The sequence below is a fragment of the Mustelus asterias genome, chromosome 7, assembly GCF_964213995.1.
Source record: "Mustelus asterias chromosome 7, sMusAst1.hap1.1, whole genome shotgun sequence".
Classification (NCBI taxonomy): domain Eukaryota; kingdom Metazoa; phylum Chordata; class Chondrichthyes; order Carcharhiniformes; family Triakidae; genus Mustelus; species Mustelus asterias.
In genome coordinates, this window is record NC_135807.1 from 21,824,569 (window position 1) to 21,844,105 (window position 19,537).

Genomic DNA, 19,537 nt, shown 5'->3' on the forward strand with positions numbered 1-19,537 from the left:
GTATCACTTAGTCCCTCCCACAATGTACAATACTTAATCTGGTTTTAGAAATGTGGCTATAGCAAACTGTTGCACTTCTTATTCTCTGGTCAGTAGCCGCAATTTAACACCTCCATGTCTTATCTTCCAACTTCTCAGATTGTACTTCAAAGAAAGAACTACACTTCAACCAACTCTCATACCAAACTACTTGATTTTAAATGTTTAACTATAAATAATATAAAATCAAACATATTTAGGACAGAATACGTTAGTAGACTTCTTCTGTATCTGAACAGGATGTTCCAATCATCACCTGACCGCTATTGTCACAGGCCCAAGATCAACACTTAGTCTTGACACCCTGCATGTAATATTCTGAAAGAGTTCTGACTATATATAAGAATATACAGAGATAAAGTTTAGGGAACCAGACATGTCCAAATTAATGTCATATAAAAGGTCCCATTTAGTCAGCAGAGGGAATCAATCTTTATACTAGTGTTAAACCCAGGATCCAGAGGTGAAAGAACAACTAATAGCACAACCGAGCTGCTTCCCTCCATTGCCAACCTTGCATTTTTAAGTTTATAATTTTCTAGGATATTGTTGTCAAAGAACCAGCAAGTTGTACATAATAAATAGTCTGTGACTAAAACTTAATTGCAATATGCCGAAGCCATGTTGATGTACCCTTTTACTCAAATGGTTTAAGTTTCAATGACTTCTGAAATAACGGATTTAAAATCTTGCAATCACTAGCCCCATCTCCAATCTGGGTTTTATGCTTGAAAACTGATTTATAATAAATGAAAACTTGACAACAATCAACAGGTATTACAATACAACCAACTAGTATTGTATAAAACACCAACTAAGCAAAGTTGCATAAAATATGACAGCAATCTCTCATATTCCATGGTCACCCTAAATTCATGTTAAATGAGATCCTGAGAAGATGGATATTACCTTTTCATGAAGAATGCAATTTTGGGTATGGAAGAGGTGTGCACTAATTCTCACGTGCTAGCAACATGTTTTTGCAGCAGTTAGGTCGAGTTGCAATTTGTGTCAATGTACCGTAGGTTAAGTTTGGAAATATTTTAAAATGGTGACACATAAATGCATGCAGAGATAACATGCACATATTTTCTGTACAAATTATTCATTCCTTCCGTCCAATGTTGAAATGAAAAAAAAAAAAATCACTTCACAGAAATTTATTAAAGATGCAAGAATTATTTTTATGTTATACAGTTGTTACATTTGGTAAGTCAGCAGATAGGGAGGTACAACAACCAGGACACAGTTTAGCATCAAGCCGGACAAGATTAATAGTTTACCAATATCAATTATAATACTTACGTTCCCTGAAGCATTTCATGTTGAAGGCTCAATCCCTGAGAATCAGAATTCACAGATTCTCCGGCCCAACACAGACCTCCATCAGAAAATACACTTAACTAAGCCCTTTAAATGGGAACAGAAATTAACTTACTGAGTGGCAAAATGTGGTGGTTACTTCCTGCTTAAAAGCCGTAAAATCCTGTTGGCATCTTCTCGAGAGTCTCCCCTCAAAGAAGGTTTCACATTCTTCCCAAAGCTTTCTGCTTTGACAGTCTGAACACAAATAGCGCAGTTTTCAAAAACTTTTGATAAATTATACACGCACAAGAAACATACAAATACCTCATCTGGCAAGCCAGCCAAAACTGACAGAAATACACTGTGCAGCTGCAGCAAGATGTTCTTTTCGAATGCTTCGGACTTTCCCCTCACTTCTCAGAGAAAGCCCAAACGATGTATTTCCTGCAAGTCAATGTTTGCCTATGCAGAGTCTGTGTCCAATTAGCAATTGCAAATGACAGCTTAAGGAGAGAGAAAAAAAATGAGAGGCTGTCTCTGTGGGGAACTGAACAGTCACTCAATTGGCTGTAGCACAAATCTGTAAGGTCTAGTTGCTCTGGGCTAATGCCAGCACCTGGAGCAGTCCAACCCTCTTCAACAGAACAGTATGTTATTCATTTTAGTACAAGTTCTGAAGCATGTCATTCAACAAATCAGAAAAAAGTTTACACCCCATTTCTTATACAGAAATAGGGAGGACAATGACCGGAACTCTACGTAGGTCGAGTCAGCCTAAGTCATTCATCAAAAGGAAACCTGGGATTTAATCAACTGCTAACTAGTGGAGAAACAAACATGCATTTAGAAGCAACTTAAGAGTCCTGCATAATTTTATTTTCACCATACAACTTCCTGATGGGAATAATCTCCCCATTCTTTTTCATAAGGGCCTGAACCACTTGAGTGCAACACACTCCCCTCAACATGATAGAATAAACAGCATCAGAGGCAATAGTATGCAGGCTTAATCAGCAGCGTTTTAAAAAATCCTTTCATGGGATGCTTAAAGTTATGAAACAAGACTTTCATTTCTGTGCAGTGCACCAGCAATGTCTGGAATGAGCATGTACAGGTCAACAAACAAGGTGCAAGCAGGCTTGTTCAAGGCAAGAAAAGATGGGGATTGCAAATAAATATTAAAGTTGCCAGTGGCAATCATGTCATCCTCAAGAGGGCATTAAAAATAGAGATGGCTCCCTTCAGGTGACTCTTCATTCCATTACAACAATCCTACTGTCAGCAGCCTGCAATGTAGAATGCATCAATGTTTCCTTTTAGATTTTAATTTTTAAGCAGAACACAGACAACACATTTGAAACATGCATAACCCTTCATTTGGACTCATGTAACCTAATTTCAGACATTTACATGGCTGTAATCTTCAGACTGGTTCACAGATTGCAAGTTTCTGAGGCAAAAACTATACTCAACAGTTTTTCTCCACTCCATCTGGTGGCTCAGTTGAGAAACGTCAAAGCTAACTCAAAGATAGCAAGAGCATCTTTAAGGAGTCACTGCATTTGAGTGAAGTCAGTATTTCAAGTGTTTCAGAATAGTTCAAAAAAATTTGATAATGATCCTAATAAATGCATTGCTGTTTCAAGCTGTCATAAAATAAGTTGCGCAGATACAATTGCAACGCAAAGGTGCTCAAAAAGCTGTTAAATTGCTCAACATCATTCAGCAAAGGAGACCAGGCCATCCTTACCAATTCAGGCCCATGTCAACTTGACTGATTTTTAACTGTCCTGTGAACCGGACTAGCAAGTCACTCAGTTGCATAAAACTGCTACAATTTGGGCAGCATGATGGCACAGTGGTTAGCACTGCTGCCTTACAGCTCCAGGGACCTGGGTTAGATTCCTCGCTTGGGTCACTGTCTGTGTGGCGTTTGCACATTCTCCCCGTGTCTGTGTGGGTTTCCTCCGGGTGCTCCGATTTCCTCTCAGTCCAAAGATGTGTAGGTTAGGTGTATTGGCCATGCTAAATTGCCCCTTAGTGTCCCGGGATGTGCAGGTTAGATGAATTAGCAGGGTAAATATGCGGGGTTACGGGGATAGGGCCTAGGTGGGATTGTTGGCTGTGCAGACTCGATTGGGCCGATCGGCGTCCTTCTGCACTGTAGGGTTTCTATGAAGATGACAACTAGCATTAGCAAACACCTCGCCACTAACATCCAGATCCTAAGAATGAATTTTTTTTTAAACCTGCACTATGTACCAAGGAGCAAGTCTCAGCTTTCCTGTGGCTCAATACAACTTTCTGCAAGCCTGGATGAGTATTTAATGGCAATTCTGCATTTAGACTTTCTCCATGCAAGAGAAAATCTCCTGAGTAATTAATTACATGTTTGAGAGTTTCACAGGCAGAAGAAGCAATCAGCGAACATGTGAACTTGTCACGACACTACTGTGGACTGCTAGAAAGTACAGACTTCTGGATTAATTGCTAACAAATATTGTGGCATTAGTCCAGACTCAATCCTTTACAAGATTTACAAACACCTATCAATGACGAAACTCTGAAGGCTGTTGCTCACTTCAGAAGCATTATCTGCATTAACAAGGTTGCACACAGAATCGCCAGGGTAAGCTCGGCATTTGCCCATTTATGCAAGGCTGAGGAGAAAATGATGTAAAGAATTGACAGGAAAGTTGCGCGATATACTCTCCGGAATAGTAGAAGGTCAGGGGGCAGAAATTTGAATTAAGGGGAAGTTTGCCCCACCCGAGACCGGTGTCTTATTTTAGGGAGGGCAATAGAGGTACCAGGCAGTCTGCTTGGTCTTGGGCCTATTGAGGCCCTTAAGAAGCCTGGTCCTGCCCCTGTTGCTATTTTACCCATGATGTGGAGATGCCGGCATTGGACTGGGGTAAACACAGTAAGAGTTTTAACAACACCCACTCCATCTGACGAAGGAGCAGCGCTCCGAAAGCTAATGGTATTTGCTACCAAATAAACCTGTTGGACTTTAACCTGGTGTTAAAACTCTTGCTATTTTACCCTGACAGGGGAGACCCAAGGGAAGAGGCTGGCATAGGGCAAAGGACAGTGCCTCTTTAGATGCGCTGTGCCCAATGGAAACTGCTTGCCACAAGGTCACCAACTCTTTAACCCTCCTTGGCCCGCAGCCTGTAAATCCAGACACCCCAAACACCTCATTCCTCTTACTGCCAGCCAGGCCATGCCAAATCCCGACTTGCCTTCAGCCTGGCCTCCATTAGCTCCTCTGGCAGTCCCATCAGTGGCCACCGCTCAAAACCACTATGCTGGGACTATAGAGATATTGGGTGGCTAAGGTGGAACCTCCGCGCCGGGTGAGCCAATTAGTACCTTGCTGGAGTGTTAAATGGTTGTGCTGCAGCTGATATCAGCACCAACGCATTCCTTGCCAAATCTTCAGGAAACAGTGCAGGAAACCCAGCTATCCAAAAGATCCTGCTCATGGACTACCCACTTCAGGCATATTAAGCATTTGTACAGGGTTCCACATGAGATGCATTCAGAACACCATGGGCATCAAATGGGAGGACAGGTTAGCCAAAACTAAAAGTACTTCAAAAGAGCAGAAGCGTCTGGAATTGAAGCAGAGTTCAGCTCAGATGGATTGAGTGTGTAGTACATATTATTAAAGATAAAATCCCTAAAGCAAGCATGTATTCACAATTTCAATACCACCTGCAAGGTAAACCGGAGATCAAGGTTTAAGGATTCCTTGAAGGTGAACCTCAGGAAATGTGACATGTCCACCACAGACAGGGAGGAAAATGCACAAAACGGCAAGCTAGAAAGACTGGGTAGTCCCAACAAAAATTAGAGAATTGATCCTTGCCTGCACTGTGGAAAGCCATCCAGGTCTGCATTTGGGCTTCACAGCCATGTTTAAATGCACAATAGATGACGATGCATGTAGAAAGTTGTCAACTTCGATAATAAAAAGAAAAAACAATGACGATGACAAATCTTTTACGGAATGAACAGCCTGAGCACATTAGGTGGCTTCTCCCATATAATATAGAGGGGGCGATTTTGAGTCTGCACTCGCCATCTGCGGGAATAGCAGCACATGTTCAAAATCTGAAGAGCACAATTCGCCCCAGAGAGTTTCTGAGTTCCGATCTTCCTGGCCCCTCGCCGGCGGAGTGGCCAGAAAACACACCATTAGACCACAGAAAGCTCATTTAAATACATTAGCGAGCACTCTCTCCAGGACTTTCCCCCCCCCCCCATTCACCAGCTATTTAGCAGGCACACCTGTACCATTTACAACAGAGAAGCTAGCACCTTCATGTCCGAGGGGAGTTTCGGTCGTGACCACTCAGGCAGCCAGCATCCTCTGCAGTGTGCACTGCTCAGGGCACCGAAGAGGACTTGGGGGAACACAAATAGATTCAACTCGGTGGGGGTCCCAGAATAGTAATTCCGGAGAGGAATCAGGAGGGGTCACTTGCAGACCTTATCTACCCTTCATATCAGGGCACTTTTAAGGGGTTGTGAAATTTGGTATGCAGGCAGCACTTCCAGTGTCCTTTCTGGGTTCCTGTCCATATCGTAACTGAAGTGCCCTTCCTTAGCACTGCCATTCTCACACTCCACGGGATAAAAGCCAATTACTGCGGATGCTGGAATCTGAAAGCAAAAAGAGAAAATGCTGGAGAAATGCAAAAGAGAAAAGAGCTGACGTCGAGTTCAGATGGCGCTTTGTCAAAGCGGTCATCTGCTACAGAGCTTTGACAAAGGGTCATCGAAACATCAGCTCTTTTCTCTCCTTACAAATGCTGCCAGACCCGCTGAGATTTTCCAGCATTCTCCCTTTTGGCCTCACACTCCACAGGATGAGGCACCAGGTGAGTGCAGTGGTACCCCCAAGCTTGTTGCCATGAACAGAGGGTGGCAGCTCCATGGTTGAATGAGGCAAAGTTTATTAATAAACAAGCGAAACAAAATGGTAACTTATCTACACGAGTGCCTATATTCATCCATGCACACTAAGTGCATGGACTTCTTAATCTTCCTCACCTTCCCACTATGTCTAGGTATCTCCCCAGATCCACAGCGGAGGTAGAGGCAGTCTGCTGACTTCCTTTTGCCAGAGATTACTTTGGCGGGCGTCCCCTGTGGGCTGGGAGCCTGAGGGTCCGAGCCTACTTTCAGGGAGCATGGATGTTTGCTGCCCTCCTTTGTGTCAGGGGCCGGAGCGGTGTCACTCAGAGACGGGTGTCAGATAGCCAGAGACATTCAGGGTCCCCTAGCTAGAGTGCCCCAGGCTGTACTCCTGTGGATCCTCTTCCCTTCGGGCTTCCAGGGGACCCTGTGCTCTTCTATGGGGTGGAGAGGCAGCTAGAAAGATGTAGAAGCCCTGCGGTCCTCTGGCGTTGACACTTGTGGATTTCCACCATTGCCTGCACCATGCAGTTAAAGCCCTGCACCATGGAGTTCATGCTGTCAGACAGGGAAGTCGAGCTGAGCATTGGTGTGGACATCTCCTGCTATTGAGTGTACAGCCTGCATCAAGTCTCCACTGTAGACGCCAACCTTGTGGTGTTGGCCTCGGTTCGCTGCAGTAATGGTGTCATCTCCTTGGATAGAAGGCGATGGGACTCCTCTAGTTGGACTTGCACTCCGGGGAGGGATGCCGTCATCTCCTCCTGCTACTCGCGACTCCACCTTTGCAGCTGCAGCAGCCGTGTGATGGATATCATGTGTATGAGTTCATTAGATGTATTATCCAGATACAAACTTGGACTGAGATTCTGAAAAGCCACCTTGAAATGGTCACTATCATTTTCATATTTATTTTGAGATACTTTTCAGAGTTATTTTAAAAAGTTAACAGGGGCACATCATTGGCCTGGGCTCCAGCATCCCTCAGAGTGTTGGTTCCCTAGGATGTCTCTGCCTCCGTCTTCTGTGAGACGCTCGCCAGTGAATGACCCAAAAGCGTTATTGGACCTGTTGATTTGATTTATTGTCATATGTATTGGGATACAGTGAAAAGTATTGTTTCCTTGTGCATTATACAGAAAGCATATGTTAGAGTACATTGGGGAGAAGGAAAGGAGTGGGTGCAAAATATGGTATTACAGTCATAGCCAGGGTGCAGAGAAAGATCAGCTTAATACATGGTAGGTCCAGTCAAAAGTTTGATGGCAGCAGGGAAGAAGCAGTTCTTGAGTCAGTTGGTGTGCGACCTTAGACTGGTGTATCATTTTTCTTATGGAAGAAGGTGGAAGGGAGTGTGTGGGGTCCTTGATTATGCTGGCTGCTTTTCCAAGGCAGCACGAAGTGTAGACAGAGTCAATGGATGGGAGACTGGTTTGCGAGATAGTCTGGGCTATGTTCGCAACTCTTTGCAGTTTATTGCGGTCTTGGTCAGGGCCAGAGACATACCAAACTGTGGTACATCTGGAAAGGACGCTTTCTATGGTGCATCTGTAAAAATTGGAGTCGTAGCAGACATGCCAAATTTCCTTAACCTCTTGTGAAAGGAGAGGTGTTGGTGGGCTTTCTTAGCTATAGTGTCAGTGTGGAGGGACCAGAATAGGTTGTTGGTGATCTGGACACCTAGGAACTTGAAACTTTTGACAATTTCACTGCATCCCCATTGATGTAGACAGGGGCATGTCCTCCAGGTGTAAGGATCTATGCTGGTGCCAGCTATAAAGCATCTTCTACAGTAATGGCCAGAGAAGTTCCCTCTGAGCTGCTGTAGTCCAGTGGTCCCAGAGGACACAAGGATGGTCTGGGTGGTTCTGGCTGTCAGCCTGCAAGAGAAGGGACGTGGTGTCAGTGCATTGCAGGGGATACGGAGGGAACATTGAGTACTCACTGTAGACTTGAGGAATGACATCTTGTGTTGAGGATTCTCACTTTTCTCTGCTGCCCCCAAGTTCACCAGCAGCAGAGGCGTACTCTTCCTCTTCCCCGGACAGTTTGAGGGCTTGCTCCTTGAAACTTGCAAGGGCATTGTCCCAATTGGCTGCGCCCACTGATGCCTGTCGTGCTCAAGTTTGGCCTGCAATGATACGCATAGGGAGAGGGTGTGCTGGTGACAGTGTTGACATATAAGGTGTGGCAGGCCTGGGGCTTGGGTGGGTGCTGGAGTGAGGGGAGCATAGCAACTACTGGGGGAACATGGTAATTGTGGGAGGGAGGGGGGAGTAACTGGTGCTGACAAAAGGCCAAGGTGGCAGTGTGAGCGAAATGGTTGGGAGTGAGAGGGGGGTCCAGTAAAAGCAGGGGCGGGGGGCAGCACTTCACCTGGTTAAGCAAAGATGATCATTCATCTTCCAACACTGCTGCCCCATCCTCCTCTGCAGTGCACTGGCACTGACCAGGGCTGCCACTGCTTCCCAGGCACGGGTGGGTCAACCTGCTGAACAGCAGTCTCCTGAAGTATGGGTACAGCATTTTCCTCCTCTGCATCACTCCATCGAGCAGTCTGGTGAAGGTTCCCTCCGTGAAGCACGGTGCTGGTTTCTTGGCCACTATCCCCTGCAGTCTCTGTGGAACAAGTGTTGCGGAGCTGTTCATACGGAGCTCCCCACTTTGCAGCAATACACAACACGCCGCTGGTGTGGCATGAAACCCGTGGATATATAAATTAATAATGAGCTGCAAGATTCAGACCATCTGCAAAAGTTGGAGTCTTCACTTATTCTGAATCCAGTGGGAATGAGGAGTTTCCAACTATCATCTGTTTCCTTACTTGAGATTTCCAAAAATTGCCATCTTTTATTTTAAAATCAGGGTACGCCTCATGTTTTCCTTCCTCTTTATTCTTTCATAGGATGTGGGTGCCGCTGGTAAGGGCAGCATTCGTTGCCCATCCCTAGTTATCCTTGCTTTCAAAGTTTATTTATCAGTCACAAGTAGGCTTACATTAACACTGCAATGAAGTTAGTGTGAAAATCCCCTAGTCGCCACACTCTGGTGCCTTTCGGGCACATCGAGGAAGATTTTAGCATGGCCAATGGACCTAAACAGCACATCTTTCAGACTGGAAACTGGACCACCCAGAGGAAACGCATGCACATAGGGGGAGAATGTGCAAACTCCACACAGTGACCTAAGCCGGGAATCGAACCCGGGTCCCTGGCAAAGTGAAGCAGCAGTGCTAACCACTGTGCCACCGTGCAGAGGGCAGTTAAGAGTCAACCACATTGCTGTGGATCAGAATCCATATGTAGTCCAGTATAGCTGAGGACAGCAGATTTCTTTGCCTCAAGGACATTAGCGAACCAGATGGGTTTTAATGACAATGATAGCTTCATGATCACCAATACGTAGACGAGCTTCCAATTCTAGATGTATTAACTGAAATCAGATTCCATCAGCTGCTGTGGTTTGAACCAATGGGACAATAGCCAGGGCCTCTGGATTACTAGTCAAAATATTGCCATTAATTTACTTCAGCATAAATCAGGGCAAATAAAATTAAATGATTTCTTTCCTTTCAGTGTCAATGATTTGACTAGGAGAGATTTTGCTCTATACAGTGTAGCATACACATGCAAATATATTATAATAAGAGTATGTTGCAGTACTCAAAGCCTGTCTTTCATTTTGTCCTTGGCAAACTTGCCTCTTGATGTTGTCTATTACCACACCCAACTGATACGATGACTTAAGTGTGGTTTCCCATCACATAACAGGGAGCGGCCAGTTTCACTCAAATAAATTATTTTGCACGTGACCACAATGAATATTCCATACTCTCCTGGGAAACTCCCTAGGCTTGATGAAAACTTACAAATCAAGTTCATAAACAAGAATGACTGCTTTTTACAGCTCAAATAAACAAATTAAATTGAAAATAATGAGGTAAACTATGAAAGCATCATATTCGCCAGCTACACATGACCACAATCAGCCCTAGTGTCAGCTGTGGCTCAGTTGATAACAGCACTCTTGTCTCTGGAGTCAGAAGGTTGTGGGTTCAAGTCCCACTCAAGCACCAAAATCAAGGCTGAGGGTTAAATTGGTGGTAAATTGGATCAGCAAGTTTGCTGATGATACAAAGATTGGAGGTGTAGTGGACAGCGAGGAAGGTTTTCAAAGCTTGCAGAGGGATTTGGACCGACTAGAAAAATGGGCTGAAAAATGGCAAATGGAATTTAACGCAGACAATTGTGAGATATTGCACTTTGGAAGGACAAACCAAAGTAGAACGTACAGGGTAAATGGAAGGACTCTGAAGAGTGCAGTTGAACAGAGGGATCTGGGAATACAGGTACAGAATTCCCTAAAAGAGACGTCACAGGTGGATAGGGTCGTAAAGAGTGCCTTTGGTACATTGGCCTTTATAAATCGGAGTATCGAGTATAAAAGTTGGAGTGTTATGGTAAGGTTATATAAGGCATTGGTGAGGCCGAATTTGGAGTATTGTGTACAGTTTTGGTCACCTAGTTACAGGAAGAATGTAAATAAGGTTGAATGAGTGCAGAGAAGGTTCACAAGGATGTTGCCGGGACTTGAGAAGCTGAGTTACAGAGAGAGATTAAATAGGTTGGGATTTTATTCCCTGGAGCGTAGAAGATTGAGGGGAGATTTGATAGAGGTGTATAAGATTTTGATGGGTATAGATAGAGTGAATGCAAGCAGGCTTTTTCCGCTGAGGCTAGGGGAGAAAAAAACCAGAGGGCATGGGTTAAGGGTGAAAGGAGCAATGTTTAAAGGGAATATTAGGGGGGGTTCTTCACGCAGAGAGTGGTGGGAGTGTGGAATGAGCTGCCGGATAAAGTGGTAAATGCGAGGTCACTTTTAACATTTAAGAAAAACTTGGACAGGTTCGTGGATGAGAGGGGTGTGGAGGGATATGGTCCAAGTGCAGGTCAGTGGGACTAGGCAAAAAATGGTTCGGCACAGACAAGAAGGGCCAAAAGGCCTGTTTCTGAGCTGTAATTTTCTATGGTTCTATGGTTCTACAATACTGAGAGTGCACTTCACTATCAGAGGTACGTTTGTTTGGATGAGACATTAAAGATCTTGAAGGGGAGTTGTCCCTGCCAAATATTTCCCCCTCATTCAACATCAAAAACAAGGTTTTGTGCTTCACATCACCATTTTGCTGTTTGTGGGAGCTTGATGTGTGCACAACGGCTGCCACATTTCCTAAGTTACAACAGCGACTACACTTCAAAAAAAAGGTAGTTATTGGCTCTGGGAATCTTCTGGTCACGAAAAGCACTATATAAATGCAAGTTTTCCTACAAGTCATTGGGGCATTACTAAGAAAAAGCATGCCTTTGCTTATACAAACCGCAAAATTACTTTTAATATATTCAAATACAAATGTAAAACAAACTTGTATTTATATAGTTTAATTCATATTAAAAAGTGTTCCAAAGCATTGGACAGTCATTGAAATACAATTGCTTTTTTGATTCATGCATATGCAACAACAGACTAAAAAATTATTTATCCCATAATGCCTCAAATGATCCTCTTGCTGTTGCTGGTAGACTTATACCATGCAAGTAATATTAGGAGGTGTGCACATAAACCAATGGGATCCAATTAAGCATTAGAAGCAGTTCAGAGAAGATTAACTGGAATGGGAAGATTGTCATACGGGGAAAGATTGGACAGTCAAGGGCTGTACCTGCTGGAGTTTAGAAAAGCTAACAGATGACTTGATTGAAACATAACATCCGGAGGGGTCTTGTCAAGGTGGATGCGGAGATGTTTCCTGTATGGAGAATCTAGAACGAGGAGTTACTGTTTAAAAATAAGGGGATTGCCCATTTAAGACTGTGATGAAAAGAATTGTTTGTTCTTAGGGCAGTGAGCTTTTGAAACGCTGTTCCTCAAAAGACAGTGGAAGCAAAGTCTCTGGATGTTTTCCAGGCAGAGATAGATATATTCTTGATATAAATAAGGGGTGAAGATCATCAGGGACAGGCAGGAGGTTACAGGGAGATTAGACATGATGTTATTGAATGGCGGAGCAGGCTCAAAGTGACCTTCTCCTGCTCAGAATTCACAAGTTTATATGCGGGGGGGGGGGGGGTTAGGGTTTGGAATGCACTGCCCGAGTGTGCTGGAGACAGGATGATTTTAAGCAGATAGATTATTTGAAAAGGAATAATTAATTATTTGCTGTCCAGAGTCAGAGATTGTCATTGCAATCTTTACTTCCAAGAAGCAACCAAATTCTCACTGTTGTGAAATATCTGCTTGCCTCCAATCTGTTTTATTAGATCTACCAACACACACATGTTCTGAAAACAAAGGCAATAAGATTAAATTTGTTAGACTATAATAATGACAACTATTTATCTTTGAGACAAATAATGCAGTATTTTTAATCAATGATGCTGCACAATATTCCTTCTGCAATTGTGTTGGCACACAAAGGGTTAAAAAGCAGCAGCACTTTCAAATTTGTACATGCCAGTTTAACTTGGCATTTAATGAAACAATTAGACTGGCTGCTGCTGAGCGATTGCCCAAGGGAGGAGTCAAGCATTCAACAAAACTAAACATCTTGTGAAGTCAGTTCAAACATAGTTTTGAATGGCAGCTCCTTTTGTACTCAAGTTGTTTAAATTCACTGGGACCTGATAACTACTTGGAACCTATTTATCAACCTGTTTCTCCGCCGCCCCCCCCTCCCCAAATCACTTGTGCCGATCCAGAATCTCTTTAGACAGTCAGGACAACAATCTTCCCTAGTGGGGGAAAAAAAAATCACAAAGTTTCCTACTCATCTATAAATAATATTAAATCAAAGTGAGGATAGAATTTATGAGACTTTCAAAATGGGGACCAAATTGTGTTGTGTGCCCAAGTAGAAAAATCTTTTGCCCACTAACCCTGCTTCAACTCTTGAGTAATCTTCTCAGAAATTGACAAGTGTCTTTAAATCATTGTTCAAAATTGCTGAATGGCTTGTTAGAGTTAGTTTAAAAATCTTAGAACATAGAACAGTACAGCACAGAACAGGCCCTTCGGTCCACGATGTTGTGCCGAGCTTTATCTGAAACCAAGATCAAGCTATCCCACTCCCTATCATCCTGGTGTGCTCCATGTGCCTATCCAATAACCGCTTAAATGTTCCTAAAGTGTCTGATTCCACCATCACTGCAGGCAGTCCATTCCACACCCCAATCACTCTCTGCGTAAAGAACCCACCTCTGATATCTTTCCTATATCTCTCACCATGAACCCTATAGTTATGCCCCCTTGTAATAGCTCCGTCCACCCGAGGAAATAGTCTTTGAACGTTCACTCTATCTATCCCCTTCATCATTTTATAAACCTCTATTAAGTCTCCCCTCAGCCTCCTCCGCTCCAGAGAGAACAGCCCTAGCTCCCTCAACCTTTCCTCATAAGACCTACCCTCCAAACCAGGCAGCATCCTGGTAAATCTCCTCTGCACTCTTTCCAGTGCTTCCACATCCTTCTTATAGTGAGGTGACCAGAACTACACACAATATTCCAAATGTGGTCTCACCAAGGTCCTGTACAGTTGCAGCATAACCCCACGGCTCTTAAACTCCAACCCCCTGTTAATAAACGCTAACACACTATAGGCCTTCTTCACAGCTCTATCCACTTGAGTGGCAACCTTTAGAGATCTGTGGATATGGACCCCAAGATCTCCCTGTTCCTCCACAGTCTTCAGAACCCTACCTTTGACCCTGTAATCCACATTTATATTTGTCCTACCAAAATGAATCACCTCACATTTATCAGGGTTAAGCTCCATCTGCCATTTTTCAACCCAGCTTTGTATCCTATCTATGTCTCTTTGCAGTCTACAACAGCCCTCCACCTCACCCACTACTCCACCAATCTTGGTATCATCAGCAAATTTACTGATCCACCCTTCAGCCCCCTCCTCTAAGTAATTAATAAAAATCACAAAGAGCAGAGGACCAAGCACTGATCCCTGTGGCACTCCGCTAGCAACCTGCCTCCAGTCTGAAAATTTTCCATCCACCACCACCCTCTGTCTTCGATCAGATAGCCAGTTACCTATCCAATCGGCCAACTTTCCCTCTATCCCACACCTCCTTACTTTCATCATCAGCCGACCATGGGGGACCTTATCAAACGCCTTACTAAAATCCATGTATATGACGTCAACTGCCCTACCTTCATCAACACACTTAGTTACCTCCTCAAAAAATTCAATCAAATTTGTGAGGCACGACTTGCACTTCACGAATCCGTGCTGACTATCCCGGATTAATCCGTATCTTTCTAAATGGTCGTAAATCCCATCCCTAAGGACCTTTTCCATCAATTTACCAACCACCGAAGAAAGACTAACTGGTCTATAATTACCAGGGTCATTTCTGTTCCCTTTCTTAAACAGAGGAACAACATTCGCCACTCTCCAGTCCTTTGGCACCATCCCCGTGGACGTGAGGACCCAAAGATCAAAGCCAAAGGCTCTGCAATCTCATCCCTTGCCTCCCAAAGAATCCTAGGATATATTTAATCAGGCTAGGGGAAATATCGATCTTCTGTTTATTCAACACTGCCAGTGCATCCTCCCTCCGAACATCTATTTCCTCCAGCCTATTAGCCTGTAACACCTTCTCTTCCTCAAAAACATGGCCCCTCTCCTTGGTGAACACTGAAGAAAAGTATTCATTCATCACCTCGCCTATCTTTACTGACTCCATACACAAATTCCCACTACTGTCCTTGACCGGCCCTAACCTCACCCTGGTCATTCTTTTATTCCTCACATAAGAGTAAAAAGCCTTGGGGTTTTCCTTGATCCGACCCGCCAAGGACTTCTCATGTCCCCTCCTAGCTCTCCTCAGCCCCTTTTTCAGCTCTTAGCAAGACAATGATTAGGACAATTGGTGTACTGTGCAGAGCTTAGAGTTTCCCATCACAGAAAAAGCATAATACAGAATATGCAAAGACTAACCAGTGACACCTTGAAAGTGAAAAAATTGAAAGCGAGAACTTCTGAATAAACATTCCACGTCTGATCATTTCCCAATGATTTATATTCAATTTTTATTTATATAATTTCTGCTCCCTTAGCCCTAGTTAGGATGAGGATAATTAAGTTCAACATATATCAATATTTAATATGACATCACAAAGTGAGGCCAAACGTCAACATCTGTCAATCCACTGAATTCCCAATCTGAAGGAGGGATGGAGAATTTCTGCTAGTCACTCATGTTCCTCCTCCTGGAGGCTAGCTAGGAATAGTAGAACTGTAGAGTGGACATCAGCTCCTCTTCAGCTTCAGGATTAACGTTGAGAGAGATTCAAGGAAGGGCAGAAAATCAGGAAAAAGATTAAATTAGTAGCATCAACGCCATAATTCCATTACCTACTGTTGGAGCTCCAAATGACAAACATGGACAGATGGGTCATATTTTCTTGCTCACATCATAGGTTGCCAAAGGCACCTAGATGATCAATTCCTCAAGTCACTCCAAAGTATTTTTTTCACATTTTGGGAAAGTAAAATGTTACACAAACGGTTTCCTGCAGTTGGAGTATAACATTTTTTCTACTTGTATTGGAATTAAATAACTTACGAAGATAGCTGGTTAAAATCAAATACATGTTTTGATTGATTTGCTTTGAACGCAATCCATTTTGTTACTTTCCTTCAAGCAGACCTTTACATTTTCTTTCGGGGTACTTTAGCATATGGATACACTGACAGAACTGGAAATCGGAGAGGCTTTAAGAGGTCTGCAGTTTGAGAAGAATTGCTCATTTTATAAAAAATCCGAAGAATACTGCTAAACTACTGGAGACTACCTGTTTAGCACAGAACAACAACAATTATCTTACCCTGATCTCCACCTGTCAGCTGCAGTTTTGCCATTTTCAGTCCCAGGACATATTCTTCTGGGACATTAGCCAAAAACCAAGGCCAGACAGCTGGAGGGGAAATAAGCGAGGATGGTGAGCACGGGGCAGGAAGTTTTGCCTGCTGGCTGAAGTTCAGATCCAAGCGGCCAGATCTATTGTGCTGCAGGCCAAGCAGGAAACCGATCAAATTTTCATAGTAAAGCAAACCAGCTCTATTGTGAACCTCCTCCCTAAAGACCACAGCCACCTACATCAGTGGGGCCTTTAAAGGAGGCAAGAGGAAGCAGAGATCTCAAAATGTACGTCAGAACAACAGTGCTCTGGGTCACGAGTTAAAAGCTGCCACAGCTTCTTTTACTGTAGGCAGACTTTGCTATCACAAATTAAATCTTAAAGTGTTACTGTGTGTTTGCACCATTACCAGCTAGATGGGTGTAACCTTTTACAAACTAGATGTTATAATAACCACTTTATACAGTATTAACTGTATATTTCACTTTATCCAGAAGGTCAAAAAGAGGTCTGCAGCAACAAGTTTCTTTACAACAGTAACTTTCATTTATATAGTACCACTATTATAAGATCATGCAAGAAGAAATAAGAGCAGTCAGTCATTCAGCCGGTTTTGCCATGCAATAAGATCATGGCTGATTTGATTGTAGCCTTAACTCCACTTTCCTGCCTGTTCTGGTCAACTATTGACTCCTTTGATCAATCAAAAATCCATGCAATTCAGCCTTAAATATTTTTCAATAATCCAACCGCCATTGCTCTCTGTGGACGAGAATTCTAAAGAGGAAAGACCCTCAAGAAATTCCTCCTCATCTCAGTATTATCTTTGAACTGTGCTCCTTAGTTGTAGATTTCCCCCATGCTGGAAACATCTTTCCAGCATCGACCTTGCCAGATTTGCTCAGAAATTATTTCACCCCTCTTTCAGTGAGAATGAGTATACTCCAGTGAGTATACACTAACCTTTCCTCAATCCCTTCATCCCAGGAGTTGGCCTTCTCTGATTCAAGTATGTGCCTCCTTACTGAGGGCAATCATAATGGAGGGAGTTAGAGGTAGGGAAGGACAAGCCATGGGAAGAATCTGAACACAAGAATTATAATTTTAAAACTGAATTGGTGTCAGACCATGAGCCAATAGTCAGCGAGCACAGGCTAGACAAGATGTAATATAGTATTGTAAAGCAGAATTTTGGATGAGTTCAAGTTTACAGAGGATGGTAGATGGGATTTTAGCCAGGTCAGCGGGGGAGGGGGAGAGATATGGAACGTTACAAAAGATGGAAGTAGGTGATCTTGGTGATGGGGGACCAGTGGTCAGAAGTTCCTCTCAGAGTTAAATATGATGACATAGTTTCAACGGCTGAGGTTCAGCCTTAGACAGGCAATGTCCAGGGATAGCTGATGCATGTATGGCTAAGGAACTAAGTTCGTGATGGCGAGCAAATACAACCAGACGGCTTCTCAATCCACTGAACAGACCGCACAGTGGGCTCAGGCAAGACTGGGGGAGGTGAGGTCTGCCTTCTAATCAACACCTCATGGTGCCTAGATATAGCTCCACTGGTGGATTTCTGCTCCCCAGACCTAGAATATAACTGATGCTAAAATGCTGCCTCTACAACCTTCCGCGGAGTTCACCTCTGTTATCCTGATTCTTGCAACTCGGCCAACGTTGTCTACCTTATACGCTGCAAGAAAGGATGTCCCAAGGCATGGTACATTGGGGAGGCCATGCAGACGCTACAACAACGGATGAATGAACACCACTCGACAATCACCAGGCAGGAGTGTTCTCTTCCTGTTGGGGAACACTTCAGCAGTCATGGGCATTCAGCCTCTGATCTTCGGGTAAGCATTCTCCAAGGCGGCCTTCACGATACACGACAACGCAGAATCGCTGAGCAGAACATGATAGCCAAGTTCCGCACACGAGGATGGCCTCAACTGGGATCTTGGGTTCATGTCACACTATCTGTAACTCCCACGACTTGCAAAATCTCATTAACTGCCCTGGCTAGAGACAATACACACCTCTTTAACCTATGCTTAACCCTCTCTCCACCCATATTGTCTGTACCTTTAAGACTTGATTAACTGTAAAGACTTGCATTCCAACCATTATTCTGTAAATTGAGTTTGTCTCTATATGTCCTGTTTGCGAACACAATTCCCACTCACCTGATGAAGGGGCAGTGCTCTGAAAGTTTGTGCTCCCAAATAAACCTGTTGGACTTTAAACTGGTGTTGAGAGACTTCTTACTATGCTATACAAGAAAGCCAGATACGATCCAAGAAGATCCATCAAGATGCCAAAAGACAGTACAAGACCAAGCTAGAGTCCCCAGGCTAGCCACATGGACTCCTGCCGACTATGGCAAGGTCTGCAAGACACAACAGGCTACAAAGATGAAGGCAGGTAAAAAATCGCTGGCTCCAATGCACCCCTCCCCAATGAACTCACATTCCATGCCAGTTTTGAGCAAGAGGTCAGCGAGAGCACGCCCTCCATCCCAGAAGCCTTGGATGAACCTGTACTCAAGGTCCCCATTGCTGACATCAGAGCAGCCTTCTCAAAAGTCAACCCATGGAAAGCAACTGGCCCAGATGGGGTACTTGGACAAGCACTCAGGCCCGGCGTGGACCAGCTGGCAGGGGTATTTGCAGACATCTTCAATCTCTGTTTACACCAGTCTGAGATCCCTATCTATTTCAAGACGACCATCAAGCCAGTGCCAAAGAAAAGCCAGGCAGTGTGTCTTAATGATTATTGTCTGGTGGCTCTGACATCCATCATTATGAAGTGCTTCAAAAGGCTAGTCATGGCACAAATCAATTCCTGTCTCCCAGACTGCCTGGATCCACTACAGTTCACCTTTGGCCACAACAAGTCCACAGCAGACGCCATCTCCCTGGCCCTACACTCAACTCTGGAACACCTAGACGACAAAGACACCGATGCCAGACTCCTATTTATTGACTACAGCTCAGCCTGTAACACCATTATTCCTACAAAACTCATCTCCAAACTTCATGGCCTGGGGCTCGGCTCTTCCCTCTGCAACTGGATCCTCAACTTCCTAACCCACAGACCTCAATCAGTAAGGATAGGCAACATCTCCTCCACAATCATCCTCTATACCGGTGCCCCACAAGGCAGTGTCCTCAGTCCCTTACTATACTCCTTATACACCTATGACTGTGGCCAAGTTCCCCTTCAACTCGATTTTCAAGTTTGCTGATGACACCACCGTTGTGGGTCAGATCTCAAACAATGAGGAACTGGAGTATAGGAAAGAGGTAGAGAATCTGGTGAATTGGTGCATCGACAATAATCT

The 19,537-nt window shown here is 43.9% G+C and overlaps 1 protein-coding gene across 3 annotated transcripts in view; it reads right to left on the reverse strand.

Annotated features, from left to right (window-relative positions):
- LOC144495596 (protein tyrosine phosphatase type IVA 3-like) overlaps positions 1 to 19,537 on the reverse strand; it is a 132,801-nt gene that overhangs the window by 70,100 nt on the left and 43,164 nt on the right. Inside the window, exon 1 of one of the 3 annotated variants that reach the window (XM_078215741.1) lies at positions 1,669 to 1,835. The exons of 1 other annotated variant lie outside the window; for it this stretch is intronic. The gene's annotated coding sequence lies outside the window, so the exon portion shown is untranslated. Of the gene's footprint in view, positions 1 to 1,477; positions 1,836 to 19,537 lie in introns of those variants that run through there. One more of the 3 variants, XM_078215740.1, reaches the window with a different exon arrangement.